Source organism: Anomaloglossus baeobatrachus, unplaced genomic scaffold (assembly GCF_048569485.1).
Source record: "Anomaloglossus baeobatrachus isolate aAnoBae1 unplaced genomic scaffold, aAnoBae1.hap1 Scaffold_2424, whole genome shotgun sequence".
NCBI classification, from domain to species: domain Eukaryota; kingdom Metazoa; phylum Chordata; class Amphibia; order Anura; family Aromobatidae; genus Anomaloglossus; species Anomaloglossus baeobatrachus.
This window is the reverse complement of record NW_027442054.1, coordinates 232,203-245,526: the sequence shown is the minus strand read 5'-3', so window position 1 is coordinate 245,526 and position 13,324 is coordinate 232,203. Positions and strand designations below refer to the sequence as shown.

At 59.0% G+C, this 13,324-nt stretch overlaps 1 protein-coding gene across 1 annotated transcript in view; it reads left to right on the top strand.

The window, feature by feature from the left end:
• Positions 1-455: 455 nt before the first annotated feature.
• Positions 456-13,324, top strand: part of LOC142262029 (uncharacterized) — a 111,507-nt gene continuing 98,638 nt past the window's right edge. The window contains exon 1 of the mRNA XM_075332152.1: positions 456-672. The gene's annotated coding sequence lies outside the window, so the exon portion shown is untranslated. The remainder of the gene's footprint in view (positions 673-13,324) is intronic.

Sequence of the window (13,324 nt, the reverse complement as noted above, 5' to 3'; positions counted from 1 at the left end):
CAGCTGCAGGAGGAGGAGGAGGCCGGGGGAACACTCACAGCTGCAGGAGGAGCCCGGGGAACACTCACAGCTGCAGGAGGAGGAGGAGGCCGGGGAACACTCACAGCTGCAGGAGGAGCCCGGGGAACACTCACAGCTGCAGGAGGAGCCCGGGGAACACTCACAGCTGCAGGAGGAGCCCGGGGAACACTCACAGCTGCAGGAGGAGCCCGGGGAACACTCACAGCTGCAGGAGGAGCCCGGGGAACACTCACAGCTGCAGGAGGAGCCCGGGGAACACTCACAGCTGCAGGAGGAGCCCGGGGAACACTCACAGCTGCAGGAGGAGCCCGGGAAACACTCACAGCTGCAGGAGGAGCCCGGGGAACACTCACAGCTGCAGGAGGAGGAGGAGGCCGGGGAACACTCACAGCTGCAGGAGGAGCCCGGGGAACACTCACAGCTGCAGGAGGAGCCCGGGGAACACTCACAGCTGCAGTAATGAGGCCGCTGCTGCTTCTCCTCGGTCCCGATGTAGCGGAGGTTTCCGTTTTTCCCGGGGCCGCGTCCTGTGCTGAGGGCTCCGGCTCCTCCACTCTGATTTCCTGAGGGGGGTGACGTCACCGGAAGCGGCGGGGCAGAGCTGTGGGCGGGGGCTCGGGCTGTGCAGAGCGGACGGATCCTAACCCTGAGGTGGGGAAGATTCAGCGGTTCCTCATTACCGTGCCCTGTGTGGGGAGGGGTTTGGAGGAGGAGGCCGCTGCTACCTCTGCTCGGACCCGATGTAGCGGAGGTTTCCGTCTTTCACGAGGCAGGCAGCGGGGGCCGCGTCCTGTGCTGAGGGGCTCCGGTTCCTCCGCTCTCTGATTTCCTGAGGGGGTGACGTCACTGGAAGGGGCGGGGCAGAGCTGTGGGCGGGGCAGAGCTGCGGGCGGGGCAGAGCTGCGGGCGGGGCAGTGCTGTGGGGGCGGGGCAGTGTTGTGGGCGGGGCAGAGCTGGGGGCAGGGCTGTGGGCGGGGCAGGGCTGTGGGCGGGGCAGAGCTGTGGGCGGGGCTCGGGCTGTGGGCGGGGCAGAGCTGTGGGCGGGGCAGAGCTGTGGGCGGGGGCAGAGCTGTGGGCGGGGCGGAGCTGTGGGCGGGGCAGGGCGGACGGATCCTGACCCTGAGGTGGAGAAGATTCAGCGGCTCCTCATTAGTTCTAGAACTTTCCTCTCAGACTGGATTTTGCCTCCGGTCATTTCTTGGGGCTGCAGCTCGTGTATATCTCACAGGGAATGGCCTGAAGCTGCAGCACGGGGCTGTGGGGGCTTCTATAAGGAGGGGATATGGGGGGCTACACAGGGCAGGGGGGGAGGCTGTGGGGTCTTCTATAAGGAGGGGGATATGGGGGGCTACACAGGGCAGGGGGAGGGGCTGTGGGGTCTTCTATAAGGAGGGGGATATGGGGGGCTACACAGGGCAGGGGGAGGCTGTGGGGTCTTCTATAAGGAGGGGATATGGGGGGCTACACAGGGCAGGGGGAGGGGCTGTGGAGGCTTCTATAAGGAGGGGGATATGGGGGGCTACACAGGGCAGGGGGAGGGGCTGTGGAGGCTTCTATAAGGAGGGGGATATGGGGGGCTACACAGGGCAGGGGGAGGGGATGTGGGGGCTTCTATAAGGAGGGGATATGGGGGGCTACACAGGGCAGGGGGAGGGGCTGTGGAGGCTTCTATAAGGAGGGGATATGGGGGGGCTACACAGGGCAGGGGGAGGCTGTGGAGGCTTCTATAAGGAGGAGGGTATGGGGGGCTACACAGGGCAGGGGGAGGGTCTGTGGGGGCTTCTATAAGGAGGGGGATATGGGGGCTACACAGGGGCAGGGGGAGGGTCTGTGGGGGCTTCTATAAGGAGGGGGATATGGGGCTACACAGGGCAGGGGGGAGGGTCTGTGGGGGCTTCTATAAGGAGGGGGATATGGGGGCTACACAGGGCAGGGGGAGAGGCTGTGGAGGCTTCTATAAGGAGGGGGATATGGGGGCTACACAGGGCAGGGGGAGAGGCTGTGGAGGCTTCTATAAGGAGGGGGATATGGGGGGGGCTACACAGGGGAGGGGCTGTGGAGGCTTCTATAAGGAGGGGATATGGGGGGGCTACACAGGGCAGGGGAGAGGCTGTGGTGGCTTCTATAAGGAGGGGGATATGGGGGGCTACACAGGACAGGGGGAGAGGCTGTGGGGGCTTCTATAAGGAGGGGGATATGGGGGGGCTACACAGGGCAGGGGAGAGGCTGTGGAGACTTCTATAAGGAGGGGGATATGGGGGGCTACACAGGGCAGGGGGAAGGGCTGTGAAGGCTTCTATAAGGAGGGGATATGGGGGGCTACACAGGGCAGGGGGAGGGGCTGTGGGGGCTACACAGGGCAGGGGGAGGGGCTGTGGAGGCTTCTATAAGGAGGGGATATGGGGGGCTACACAGGGCAGGGGGAGAGGCTGTGGAGGCTTCTATAAGGGGGATATGGGGGCTACACAGGGCAGGGGGAGAGGCTGTGGAGGCTTCTATAAGGAGGGGGATATGGGGGGCTACACAGGGCAGGGGGAGAGGCTGTGGAGGCTTCTATAAGGAGGGGATATGGGGGGCTACACAGGGCAGGGGGAGAGGCTGTGGAGGCTTCTATAAGGAGGGGATATGGGGGGCTACACAGGGCAGGGGGAGAGGCTGTGGAGGCTTCTATAAGGAGGGGGATATGGGGGCTACACAGGGCAGGGGGAGAGGCTGTGGAGGCTTCTATAAGGAGGGGGATATGGGGGCTACACAGGGCAGGGGGAGGGGCTGTGGAGGCTTCTATAAGGAGGGGGATATGGGGGGCTACACAGGGCAGGGGGAGAGGCTGTGGAGGCTTCTATAAGGAGGGGATATGGGGGGCTACACAGGGCAGGGGGAGGGGCTGTGGAGGCTTCTATAAGGAGGGGGATATGGGGGCTACACAGGGCAGGGGGAGGGGCTGTGGAGGCTTCTATAAGGAGGGGATATGGGGGCTACACAGGGCAGGGGGAGGGGCTGTGGAGGCTTCTATAAGGAGGGGGATATGGGGGGCTACACAGGGCAGGGAGAGGGGCTGTGGAGGCTTCTATAAGGAGGGGATATGGGGGGCTACACAGGGCAGGGGGAGGGGCTGTGGAGGCTTCTATAAGGAGGGGGATATGGGGGCTACACAGGGCAGGGGGAGGGGCTGTGGAGGCTTCTATAAGGAGGGGATATGGGGGCTACACAGGGCAGGGGGAGGGGCTGTGGAGGCTTCTATAAGGAGGGGAATATGGGGGGGGCTACACAGGGCAGGGGGAGGGGCTGTGGAGGCTTCTATAAGGAGGGGGGGTCTAGACGCTACAGTGAGGGCACAGGCTCTGAGGAGAAGGTGAGAGAGGAAACCCCGCACTACACATGAGGGAGAGAGAGCGACAGACCCCGCAGTATACATGGGGGAGAGAGAGCGACAGACCCCGCACTACACATGAGGGAGAGAGAGAGCGACAGACCCCGCACTACACATGAGGGAGAGAGCGACAGACCCCGCACTACACATGAGGGAGAGAGCGACAGACCCCGCACTACACATGGGGGAGAGAGCGACAGACCCCTCACTACACATGAGGGAGAGAGAGAGCGACAGACCCCTCACTACACATGAGGGAGAGAGAGAGCGACAGACCCCGCACTACACATGAGGGAGAGAGCGACAGACCCCGCACTACACATGAGGGAGAGAGCGCGACAGACCCCACACTACACATGTGAGGGAGAGAGCGACAGACCCCGCACTACACATGAGGGAGAGAGAAAGCGACAGACCCCGCACTACACATGGGGGAGAGAAGGAGCGACAGACCCCGCACTACACATGAGGGAGAGAGAGCGACAGACCCCGCACTACACATGAGGGAGAGAGAGAGCGACAGACCCCGCACTACACATGAGGGAGAGAGAGCGACAGACCCCGCACTACACATGGGGGGTAGAGAGCGACAAACCCCGCACTACACATGGAGGAGAGAGAGTGACAGACCCCGCACTACACATGAGGGAGAGAGAGCGACAGACCCTGCACTACACATGGGGGGAGAGAGAGCGACAGACCCCGCACTACACATGAGGGAGAGAGAGCGACAGACCCTGCACTACACATGGGGGAGAGAGCGACAGACCCAGCACTACACATGGGGGAGAGAGAGCGACAGACCCCGCACTACACATGAGGGAGAGAGAGCGACAGACCCCGCACTACACATGGGGGAGAAAGCGACAGACCCAGCACTACACATGGGGGAGCGAGAGCGACAGACCCCGCACTACACATGGGGGAGAGAAGGAGCGACAGACCCCGCACTACACATGAGGGAGAGAGAGCGACAGACCCTGCACTACACATGAGGGAGAGAGAGAGCGACAGACCCCGCACTACACATGGGGGAGAGAAGGAGCGACAGACCCCGCACTACACATGAGGGAGAGAGAGCGACAGACCCCGCACTACACATGAGGGAGAGAGAGAGCGACAGACCCCGCACTACACATGGGGGAGAGAAAGAGCGACAGACCCCGCACTACACATGGGGGAGAGAGAGCGACAGACCCCGCACTACACATGGAGGAGAGAGAGCGACAGACCCAGCACTACACATGGGTGAGAGAGAGAGCGACAGACCCCGCACTACACATGGAGAGAGAGTGACAGACCCCGCACTACACACGAGGGAGAGAGAGCGAGACAGACCCCGCACTACACATGAGGGAGAGAGAGCGACAGACCCCGCACTACACATGGAGGAGAGAGAGCGACAGACCCCGCACTACACATGAGGGAGAGAGAGCGACAGACCCAGCACTACACATGGGTGAGAGAGAGAGCGACAGACCCCGCACTACACATGGAGAGAGAGTGACAGACCCCGCACTACACATGAGGGAGAGAGAGCGAGACAGACCCTGCACTACACATGAGGGGAGAGAGAGCGACAGACCCCGCACTACACATGAGGGAGAGAGAGCGACAGACCCTGCACTACACATGGGGGAGAGAGCGACAGACCCAGCACTACACATGGGGGGGAGAGAGCGACAGACCCCGCACTACACATGAGGGAGAGAGAGCGACAGACCCCGCACTACACATGGGGGAGAAAGCGACAGACCCGCACTGCACATGGGGGAGAGAGAGCGACAGACCCCGCACTACACATGGGGGAGAGAAGGAGCGACAGACCCCGCACTACACATGAGGGAGAGAGAGAGCGACAGACCCCGCACTACACATGGGGGAGAGAAAGAGCGACAGACCCCGCACTACACATGGGGGAGAGAGAGCGACAGACCCCGCACTACACATGGAGGAGAGAGAGCGACAGACCCAGCACTACACATGGGTGAGAGAGAGAGCGACAGACCCCGCACTACACATGGAGAGAGAGTGACAGACCCCGCACTACACACGAGGGAGAGAGAGCGAGACAGACCCCGCACTACACATGAGGGAGAGAGAGCGACAGACCCCGCACTACACATGGAGGAGAGAGAGCGACAGACCCCGCACTACACATGAGGGAGAGAGAGCGACAGACCCAGCACTACACATGGGTGAGAGAGAGAGCGACAGACCCCGCACTACACATGGAGAGAGAGTGACAGACCCCGCACTACACATGAGGGAGAGAGAGCGAGACAGACCCCGCACTACACATGAGGGAGAGAGAGCGACAGACCCCGCACTACACATGGAGGAGAGAGAGCGACAGACCCCGCACTACACATGGGGGAGAGAGAGAGACAGACCCCGCACTACACATGAGGGAGAGAGAGCGACAGACCCAGCACTACACATGGGTGAGAGAGCGAGCGACAGACCCCGCACTACACATGGAGAGAGAGCGACAGACCCCGCACTACACATGGGGGAGAGAAAGAGCGACAGACCCCGCACTACACATGGGGGAGAGAGAGCGACAGACCCCGCACTACACATGGGGGAGAGAGAGCGACGGACCCCGCACTACACATGAGGGAGAGAGAGCGACAGACCCCGCACTACACATGGAGGAGAGAGAGCGACAGACCCCGCACTACACATGAGGGAGAGAGAGCGACAGACCCCGCACTACACATGGAGGAGAGAGAGCGACAGACCCCGCACTACACATGGGGGAGAGAGAGCGACAGACCCCGCACTACACATGAGGGAGAGAGAGCGACAGACCCCGCACTACACATGGGGGAGAGAGTGACAGACCCCGCACTACACATGAGGGAGAGAGCGCGACAGACCCCGCACTACACATGGGGGAGAGAGAGCGACAGACCCCGCACTACACATGAGGGAGAGAGAGCGAAAGACCTCGCACTACACATGGGGGAGAGAGAGCGACAGACCCCGCACTACACATGAGGGAGAGAGCGAAAGACCCCGCACTACACATGGGGGGGAGAGAAAGCGACAGACCCCGCACTACACATGGGGGAGAGAGAAAGACACACCCCGCACTACACATGGGGGAGAGAGAGCGACAGACCCCACACTACACATGAGGGAGAGAGAGCGACAGACCCCGCACTACACATGGGGGGGAGAGAAAGCTACAGACCCCACACTACACATGAGGGAGAGAGAGCGACAGACCCCGCACTACACATGGGGGAGAGAGAGACAGACCCCGCACTACACATGGGGGAGAGAGAGCGACAGACACCGCACTACACATGGAGGAGAGAGCGACAGACCCCGCACTACACATGAGGGAGAGAGAGCGACAGACCCCGCACATGAGGGAGAGAGAGCGACAGACCCCGCACTACACATGAGGGAGAGAGAGCGACAGACCCCGCACTACACATGGGGGAGAGAGAGCGACAGACCCCGCACTACACATGAGGGAAAGAGAGAGCGACAGACCCCGCACTACACATGAGGGGGAGAGAGAGCGACAGACCCCGCACTACACATGAGGGAGAGAGAGCGACAGACCCCGCACTACACATGGGGGAGAGAGAGCGACAGGCCCCGCACTACACATGAGGGAGAGAGAGAGCGACAGACCCCGCACTACACATAAGGGAGAGAATGAGCGACAGACCCCGCACTACACATGAGGGAGAGAGAGCGACAGACCCCGCACTACACATGGGGGAGAGAGAGAGCGACAGACCCCGCACTACACATGAGGGAGAGAGAGCGACAGACCCCGCACTACACATGGGGGAGAGAGAGCGACAGACCCTGCACTACACATGGGGGAAGAGAGAGCGACAGACCCTGCACTACACATGGAGGAGAGAGAGCGACAGACCCCGCACTACACATGAGGGAGAGAGAGCGACAGACCCCGCACTACACATGAGGGAGAGAGAGCGACAGACCCCGCACTACACATGGGGGAGAGAGAGCGACAGACCCCGTACTACACATGGGGGAGAGAGAGAGCTACAGACCCCGCACTACACATGGGGGAGAGAGAGCGACAGACCCCGCACTACACATGGGGGAGAGAGAGCGACAGACCCCGCACTACACATGAGGGAGAGAGAGCGACAGACCCTGCACTACACATGGAGGAGAGAGAGCGACAGACCCCGCACTACACATGGGGGAGAGAGAGCGACAGACCCCGCACTACACATGGGGGAGAGAGAGCGACAGACCCCGCACTACACATGAGGGAGGGAGAGCGACAGACCCCGCACTACACATGGGGGGAGAGAGCGACAGATCCCGCACTACACACATGGAGGAGAGAGAGCGACAGACCCCGCACTACACATGGGGGAGAGAGAGCGACAGACCCCGCACTACACATGAGGGAGAGAGAGCGACAGACCCCGCACTACACATGGGGGAGAGAGTGACAGACCCCGCACTACACATGAGGGAGAGAGCGCGACAGACCCCTCACTACACATGGGGGAGAGAGAGCGACAGACCCCGCACTACACATGAGGGAGAGAGAGCGAAAGACCTCGCACTACACATGGGGGAGAGAGAGCGACAGACCCCGCACTACACATGAGGGAGAGAGCGAAAGACCCCGCACTACACATGGGGGGGAGAGAAAGCGACAGACCCCGCACTACACATGGGGGAGAGAGAAAGACACACCCCGCACTACACATGGGGGAGAGAGAGCGACAGACCCCACACTACACATGAGGGAGAGAGAGCGACAGACCCCGCACTACACATGGGGGGGAGAGAAAGCTACAGACCCCGCACTACACATGGGGGAGAGAGAGCAACACACCCCGCACTACACATGAGGGAGAGAGAGCGACAGACCCCGCACTACACATGGGGGAGCGAGAGACAGACCCCGCACTACACATGGGGGAGAGAGAGCGACAGACCCCGCACTACACATGGAGGAGAGAGCGACAGACCCCGCACTACACATGAGGGAGAGAGAGCGACAGACCCCGCACATGAGGGAGAGAGAGCGACAGACCCCGCACTACACATGAGGGAGAGAGAGCGACAGACCCCGCACTACACATGGGGGAGAGAGAGCGACAGACCCCGCACTACACATGAGGGAAAGAGAGAGCGACAGACCCCGCACTACACATGAGGGGGAGAGAGAGCGACAGACCCCGCACTACACATGAGGGAGAGAGAGCGACAGACCCTGCACCACACATGGGGGAGAGAGAGCGACAGGCCCCGCGCTACACATGAGGGAGAGAGAGCGACAGACCCCGCACTACACATGAGGGAGAGAGAGAGCGACAGACCCCGCACTACACATAAGGGAGAGAAAGAGCGACAGACCCCGCACTACACATGGGGTAGAGAATGAGCGACAGACCCCGCACTACACATGAGGGAGAGAGAGCGACAGACCCCGCACTACACATGGGGGAGAGAGAGAGCGACAGACCCCGCACTACACATGAGGGAGAGAGAGCGACAGACCCCGCACTACACATGGGGGAGAGAGAGCGACAGACCCTGCACTACACATGGGGGAAGAGAGAGCGACAGACCCTGCACTACACATGGAGGAGAGAGAGCGACAGACCCTGCACTACACATGAGGGAGAGAGAGCGACAGACCCCGCACTACACATGGGGGAGAGAGAGCGACAGACCCCGTACTACACATGGGGGAGAGAGAGAGCTACAGACCCCGCACTACACATGGGGGAGAGAGAGCGACAGACCCCGCACTACACATGGGGGAGAGAGAGCGACAGACCCCGCACTACACATGAGGGAGAGAGAGCGACAGACCCTGCACTACACATGGAGGAGAGAGAGCGACAGACCCCGCACTACACATGGGGGAGAGAGAGCGACAGACCCCGCACTACACATGGGGGAGAGAGAGCGACAGACCCCGCACTACACATGAGGGAGGGAGAGCGACAGACCCCGCACTACACATGGGGGGAGAGAGCGACAGACCCTGCACTACACATGAGGGAGAGAGAGCGACAGACCCCGCACTACACATGAGGGAGAGAGAGCGACAGACCCCGCATTACACATGGGGGGTAGAGAGCGACAAACCCCGCACTACACATGGAGGAGAGAGAGTGACAGACCCCGCACTACACATGAGGGAGAGAGAGCGACAGACCCTGCACTACACATGGGGGGAGAGAGAGCGACAGACCCCGCACTACACATGCGGGAGAGAGAGCGACAGACCCCGCACTACACATGGGGGAGAGAGAGCGACAGACCCCGCACTACACATGAGGGAGAGAGAGAGACAGACCCCGCACTACACATGAGGGAGAGAGAGGGACAGACCCCGCACTACACATGAGGGAGAGAGAGCGACAGACCCCGCACTACACATGAGAGAGAGAGAGACAGACCCCGCACTATACATGAGAGAGAGAGAGAGACAGACTTAGCACTACACATGGGGGAGAGAAAGCGATTGACCCCGCACTACACATGGGGGAGAGAGAGAGCGACAGACCCCACACTACACATGGGGGAGAGAGAGCGACAGACCACACACTACACATGGGGGAGAGAGAGCGACAGACCCCGCACTACACATGGGGGAGAGAGAGCGACAGACCCGGCACTACAAATGGGGGAGAGAGAGCGACAGACCCCGCACTACACATGGGGGGGAGAGAGACACAGACCCCGCACTACACATGAGGGAGAGAGCGACAGACTCCGCACTACACATGGGGGAGAGAAAGCGACAGACCCCGCACTACACATGGGGGGGAGAGAGAGCGACAGACCCCACACTACACATGTGGGAGAGAGAGCGACAGACCCCGCACTACACATGGGGGAGAGAGAGAGCGACAGACCCCACACTACACATGGGGGAGAGAGAGCGACAGACCACACACTACACATGGGGGAGGGAGAGCGACAGACCCGGCACTACACATGAGGGAGAGAGCAACAGACCCCGCAGTACACATGAGGGAGAGAGAGAACGACAGACCCCGCACTACACATGGGGGAGAGAGAGCGACAGACCCCGCACTACACATGAGGGAGAGAGAGCGACAGATCCCGCACTACACATGAGGGAGAGAGCGACAGACCCCGCACTACACTTGGGGGGGAGAGAGAGCGACAGACCCCGCACTACACATGAGAGAGAGAGAGACAGACCCCGCACTACACATGAGGGAGAGAGAGCGACAGACCCCACACTACACATGAGGGAGAGAGAGAACGACAGACCCCGCACTACACATGGGGGGGAGAGAGCGACAGACCCCACACTACACATGAGGGAGAGAGAGCGACAGACCCCGCACTACACATGAGGGAGAGAGAGCGACAGACCCCACACTACACATGGGGGAGAGAGAGAGCGACAGACTCCGCACTACACATGGGGGAGAGAGAGCGACAGACCCCGCACTACACATGGGGGAGAGAGAGAGCGACAGACTTCACACTACACATGGGGGAGAGAGAGCGACAGACCACACACTACACATGGGGGAGAGAGAGCGACAGACCCCGCACTACACATGGGGGAGAGAGAGCGACAGACCCGGCACTACAAATGGGGGAGAGAGAGCGACAGACCCCGCACTACACATGGGGGGGAGAGAGACACAGACCCCGCACTACACATGAGGGAGAGAGCGACAGACCCCGCACTACACATGGGGGAGAGAAAGCGACAGACCCCGCACTACACATGGGGGGGAGAGAGAGCGACAGACCCCACACTACACATGGGGGAGAGAGAGCGACAGACCCCGCACTACACATGGGGGAGAGAGAGAGCGACAGACCCCACACTACACATGGGGGAGAGAGCGACAGACCACACACTACACATGGGGGAGAGAGAGCGACAGACCCCACACTACACATGGGGGAGAGAGCGACAGACCACACACTACACATGGGGGAGAGAGAGCGACAGACCCGGCACTACACATGAGGGAGAGAGAGCGACAGACCACACACTACACATGAGGGAGAGAGAGCGACAGACCCCGCACTACACATGAGGGAGAGAGCAACAGACCCCGCAGTACACATGAGGGAGAGAGAGAACGACAGACCCCGCACTACACATGGGGGGGAGAGAGCGACAGACCCCACACTACACATGAGGGAGAGAGCGACAGACCCCGCACTACACATGAGGGAGAGAGAGCGACAGACCCCGCACTACACATGGGGGGGAGAGAGCGACAGACCCCGCACTACACATGAGAGAGAGAGCGACAGACCCCACACTACACATGGGGGAGAGAGAGAGCGACAGACCCCACACTACACATGGGGGAGAGAGAGCGACAGACCCCGCACTACACATGAGGGAGAGAGAGCGACAGACCCCGCACTACACATGAGGGAGAGAGCGACAGACCCCGCACTACACATGGAGGAGAGATAGCGACAGACCCCGCACTACACATGGGGGGGGAGAGAGCGACAGACCCCACACTACACATAGTTTCATAGTTTTTAAGGTTGAAGGGAGACTCTAAGTCCATCTAGTTCAACCTGTAGCCTAACATGTTGATCCAGAGGAAGGCAAAAAAAACCCAATGTGTCAAATAAGCTCCAATGGGGAAAAAAATTCCTTCCTGACTCCACATCCGGCAATCAGACTAGTTCCCTGGATCAACACCCTGTCATAAAATCTAATATACATAACTGGTAATATTACATTTTTCAAGAAAGGCATCCAGGCTCTGCTTAAATGTTAGTAGTGAATCACTCATTACAACATCATACGGCAGAGAGCTCCATAGTCTCACTGCTCGTACAGTAAAGAATCCTCATCTGTGATTATGATTAAACATTCTTTCCTCAAGACGTAGCGGATGCCCCCTGTTCCAGTCGCAGGCCTAGGTGTAAAGAGATCTTTGGAAAGGTCTCTGTACTGTCCCCTCATATATTTATACATTGTGATTAGATCCCCCCTAAGCCTTTGTTTTTTCTAACTAACTAACCCCAAGTTTAATAACCTGTCTTGGTATTGCAGCCCCCCCCATTCCTCTAATAATCTAGGTCGCTCTTCTATCTACCTGTAAGATTATGCTATTTATAACCTTCTATACTTTTGCTAACAAGAAATGCATCCATTCCTCTCTTAAATTCATTCAGTGAGTTGGCCATCACTACTTCCTCAGGAAGAGAGTTCCAGAGCCTCACTGCTCTTACCGTGAAGAACCCTCTTCTATGCTGATGTAGGAATTTTCTTTCCTCCAATCGAAAAGAATGCCCCCTTGTTCTTGTCATAGTCCTTGGTACAAACAGATCATGGGAGAGATCTCTATATGGCCCTCTGATATATTTGTACATATTTATTAGGTCTCCCCTAAGTCTTCTCTTTTCTAGAGTAAATAGACCTAATTTTGATAACCTTTCCGTGTATTGTAATGCACCCATTCCATTTATTATTTTAGTAGCCCGCCTCTGAACCCTTTCAAGTTCAGTAATGTCTTTCTTCAGCACCGGCGCCCAAAATTGCACACAATACTCCAAGTGTGGTCTGACTAGTGATTTGTACAGAGGGAGAATGATGTTTTCATCTCGTGCCCCCAGACCTCTTCTAATGCATCCCATCACCCTATTTGCTTTGGTGGCAGCTGCCTGACACTGGGCACTCCAATTTAGATTCTTATTCACTAAGATGCCTAAGTCTTTTTCCATGTCTGATTTCCCCAGCAGTTTCCCATTTAGTAAGTAATCGTAGCATCTGTTTCTCCTTCCCATGTGCATAACCTTACACTTATCTGTGTTAAACCTCATTTGCCATTTTTCAGCCCAATTCTCCAATTTACTCAAATCCATCTGTAGTTGCAAACTGTCCTCCTTTGTGTTAACTACCTTACATAGTTTTGTATCATCTGCAAATACTGATATTTT